The sequence below is a fragment of the Hirundo rustica genome, chromosome 2 (assembly GCF_015227805.2).
Source record: "Hirundo rustica isolate bHirRus1 chromosome 2, bHirRus1.pri.v3, whole genome shotgun sequence".
NCBI lineage: Eukaryota > Metazoa > Chordata > Aves > Passeriformes > Hirundinidae > Hirundo > Hirundo rustica.
Genome location: NC_053451.1, coordinates 44,672,309 through 44,677,159, shown reverse-complemented (window position 1 = coordinate 44,677,159; position 4,851 = coordinate 44,672,309).

Here is a 4,851-nt window from a genome sequence, read left to right as displayed (position 1 = left end):
CTTCCATTTGGATTTGTTGGATCAAAGGTATTCTTTGCCCTCAGCATTTGAAGAAATGCACAAAAAAGGTGTACATGGACGTCTCAGGACAAGATCCTGCTGTGGCATTGGTAGGGTTTCTTAGTAAGGAAAAATAATTTTTAACTTCATAGTATTTTGCATGTTAAAGTACTTGGCAAGTGTAGCTGTTTTTCTTTAACATGTAGGAGGAAGAAAAAAGAAGCCTTGTAAGAAAAGGCAAATAAGCCACACCCTATTTGCTTATTCCATGGCCTTTTGCTAGAGCCAGAGTGTTAGTGTATTTGCTCTCGGAAACAGATCCTTAGGGATCACACATTGCTGAACCAAAACTCGGGTTTTAGCTTGAATGTGTATCTTCCACACACACACCCCCCCATATGGGATGTATTGCTGCAAGAATGACAGATGTACCGAAGAAAAAAAAAATTCTTCCTATTTTTGCCAGCACTTGCTTTCTAAGGTAATTCTAGTAATGGAGCAATTGACCATGCAGAGACTGAAGAGCAGATTTGGAAGCTAGTTTATCATTGTCTGAATTAAGGTGTCTTTCTAGTTCTTAAGAAACCCAGATCCTAGCTCTTCTCATAGTGTAGTAGAAATATTTCCTTTGTATTTTTTACTAAAAAGAGCCAGTCTCTTCCATTTTGAGAACAAGGATTCAGAGCACCTTAGAAACAGAAGGACATTGGGATATCCCTCCTGGCAACGTCCTTTACATGATCAAGTGTATCTACTGCACCCTTAGCACGTTTGCTTAAATTCTCAGGAAAACCTCTGTGGAAAAGGTTCTGCAGTTTTCCTTAGTAATCTCTTAGTTCCATATAACAGCTAGGGAGCATTCTTCATTTGCAAGGGCAGTATAAGGCATTACCTATGGTTCTCTTGAATCTCCTGCTCCTGAATATTTTCAAAGGATGCACAAACAAGTGTGGAGTATGTTCCATACCCAATTGAACCCTCAGAGCAAGCCATTGTGCTGTTTCCAACTACATTTCATCAGATCACAGAGTACCAAAATGTTGTTCTGTGCAGCTCCTTAATTTAGAAGATGTGGTGTGTTCATTAAATACCTGTAAAAAGCCCATTAAATGAAAATAAATGTTAGTCTGGTCTTGTTATTAGGCTACAGTGTTTGATCCGGTATAAAATAAAATTAATTAGTTGGTTTTTCATCTGCATAAAATCAGAATACAGAGTAACAACAGGAAAAAAAGAGAGAACTCTTTCCTCCTAACAAAACTGACCTATGTATTCACAAATTAGCCTATGATCAATAAGAAAAGCAGTGCAGTAGAAAAATATCTATTCTGCTGTTTCCATTTCAAGGCACACTGTAGGAATTACAAAACCATACAATTAAGAGTACTGATATTTTAGCAGAAATCAAAATAAAGATATTATAAAAGTACTTTACGATGTGCAACAAACTAGAAATTGGCATATAAAATTAAATAGTAAGGTATTTTAAAAAGTTATGGTAAGTAAAATATGACATATATGTGAAAACAACACTTAGTAACTGTAAGAGCTTTTGTTTCCATACCTTAAAGTGTGTGACTGTGAAAGATATTACTTAGTAACAATACAAGATCAAATGTCCTCAACTTAAACATTGTACATAAAACTGCAAGGAAAGCTAACTCCATTATTATTTTAAAGAGTTATGTCATTAAATGTTTTATGTAGAAAGATAATTCATGTTAGATAAACTTGATACCCAGTACCTTCTCAGTAGCAGAATACCAAGTTCAACTTGATAGCAAATAGATGGAAATTGCCTTCTTACCAACTCTATTGCTTTCTTCATCAACACAAAAACATAATGAACAACACTGTGAGTAAAAATGAAGTTTAATTATAATAAAATCTTGTAAGTCCATCAAAGGAGCAGGGAAAAAAATTCTTCTAATGATAATTATTTTAAAGACAAGATTTTCTACAGTATGATGATCCAGCATGTATAAAATATCACCTGATAGAGAATGAGTAATATAATTCTTCAAAAGAGGAAGGAAGATTTCCAGGGTTCTCCTGACTGTTTCTGTATCCTTTTCCTACATGCCCATGTAAAGTATGAAGTGTGTAAATCTCTGCCTATTGGCACAAGGAATCCGTTACATGTTAGTTCTGATATTCTTTAATACAGCCATTGAATCTTTATAATGATATTAGTCTTTGTATGTCAAGAGGATTTATATGTAAGATTTATTTTTTAAAGTGCACTTCAGTTAGATGAATCTTCCAATTTCACTAGTGTTTTGAAAACTATCCCTTTCAATTCCTTTGTGCATCGTATGAACTGCAGCACAAGAACAGTAGCAATCAATAGCAGTAGCTTTTCCATTTGGAACCAAGGAAGAAGAAAAGGGAAGCAACATTACTATTTAAATGAGTTCTTGACAACAAAACTGGTACTTTCTGCAAAGGCTTTTAAACCATCATTTGCTGAATACCAATTAATTGCTTCACCATGCAATCATTGCTAGGGAGAGAATTCACATTAGTGGTTTGTCAAACATGCTCCTGGGTTTCACACTTAAACTTGGTCACGGGTTGTTGGAAATTTTGCAGTTTGTGTTTGCTTAGGTTCTAATCTACTTCTGGCACTGATTAAATACAGCACTAACCAAAACCTCCTGCCCTAAGTTGTCTACATCTGATCCTTTGGTGGCAAAAGCATTTTCCTTTTCACTGAATTCCCTTTAGTCTAAGTGCAGCCTTCACTTATAAATTGCAGATTTCCAGAAGGAAGTAATTCCTGCTAAGAGCAAGCAATGTGAGGCATGAGACTCTGAAAGATGTATTTAGGGGGAAATAATATTCATATGTGATTGTGCTTGTTATTAGGGCAAATTTACTTCAAATAGACTAAATTAAGGAGAAATCTTAAAAGCTGGCCTAAAGAAAAAACAAACAAACAAACAAAGATGAAAAGCTGCATGTTAAGAGTTTAGCAATGATTAGCATTCCATACAAAAAGCATTCTTTAGAATACAACCAAAGTGATTTACTTACCGTAGTAAACCCCTTCAGTGATGCCAAATCGTGTGTGATGTTCATTGAAAAAGAAGAAAATGCAGTGAAATCTGTGAGTAAAGACTGATTTGAAAATTGTTAAAATATTAAGCATGGAGTTACAATATGGAAACACAAGCTTATGATTTATGATTGGAATATCAGAATAGAAGTATTGCAAACTGCCACACATTCCCGGTCATGGTTCAGTGTGTTTTGCTGGTTTGATAATAACCATGTGCATAAAATTAGGCCATGACAATAAAGTAACAGCTGGCTCTTGGGTAAAAAGGAAATAGAGGAACTCATTTGTGCCAAATTTGCCTGTATTCATTTTTTCTCTGAAAAAAAATAATTCCAAAACATGTGAAGCAATCCACTTTGTTTGGTGTAGAGCTGGGCCTGCCATAGAATCTGAACAATATATTAAAATAACAATTTCATTGGACAGCTGCTCTTCAAATGCTGTTTCAAAATCTGGTTGAAACAGAAGCATCCAAGGTTACAGGAGGAGAAGCAAAATCATCAGGGCAGTGGACAAATATTATTTCATTATGAGTATACCCAAATATCTTCATTATTCTTATTTTGGAATAAGATCAGAATACAGCTGTATTTTAGAGTTTTAACAAATATACGTATCATTTACTTGTAGTGCCTGAAAAGTGAAAATTCCTTGTTCTTTACCCATATCTCAGGTATCACATGAAAAACTGAAAAAGGAATTTTGTGGTTTCAAATTCTTATCCAATTTACTCTTCTGCAAACAACACTGACTCTAAATCTTAAAAAAATAAAATCCCCACAGATATAATCTTTTAGTCATCACTGCCACCATCAGTTTGTGAGAAGTACTAGAATCAAAAAGAATGTGCAAACCAGAAGTGCTTACTGTCCTTACTAAGAACAGAGATGCTATGAAAAACAAAGGTTTTCAAAAATGGAACAACAAAATGCCTGAAGAAGTGAAAATGTTTCCACTAGGGAAAGAAAGGTTTGCATAAATAAGAATCACTTTCTTTCTCTTTTCCTTGAGGGAGTTGTATTATTGCAGTCATCAGAAAGAAATCCCCAAACTAATACATTTAAATTAAGCAACGCTGATGAAAAGGAAGAATAAGAAAAGGGATCATTGTTGGAAAGAAAATATTACCGATCATCTTATTTTAATCAATTTTTCAGCAGTGGATGGACAGATTACTCATGTGAAGACTTTGCATTTTACTTCTGCAACATTTTATCTTATGTAAGAATATAAAAAAGAGCTGAAAATAATTAAAAGTTCCATGGACTTCATTAAATGTGTGGGAAAATAATAACCTGGAATCACATATTTTAAGATATTCTCTTGAGTTTTAAGTGTATTTCTCAGGAGAGTAGTTTCTGTGAGTGAAAGTAAGAGGGGTTGAATTGATCTTTCCTTTCCTAGCTAACCTTTTATTAATGTTTTCCAGTGGTGATAATGAGCTTTTCTGTGACACAGCTATACCTGGATTCTGCTTGTGAGTGCTTCAGAGCGCTAGAAGTGTCAGCTATGTCTTTTTCACTTTTTAGTGAAAAAGATTCAAATAATGTTTGAGAAAAATCACTGCAGCAGCAACAACTACAGCAGAATGCAAAATCTAGGGAAGCCAGATGCCTTAGAATAAAATACTGACAGATTCTATAAATATTTGCATGTGAATTGTAAATACAGTCCTAAAAATGTAATGGTTTAATAATTTGTTTATATTTAATTTGTACAGCAATTACATGACTCACAGATGCCACTGAGTTCCAGCCTCAGCTGTGACTTGTTTGTTCACATCCGCTGCT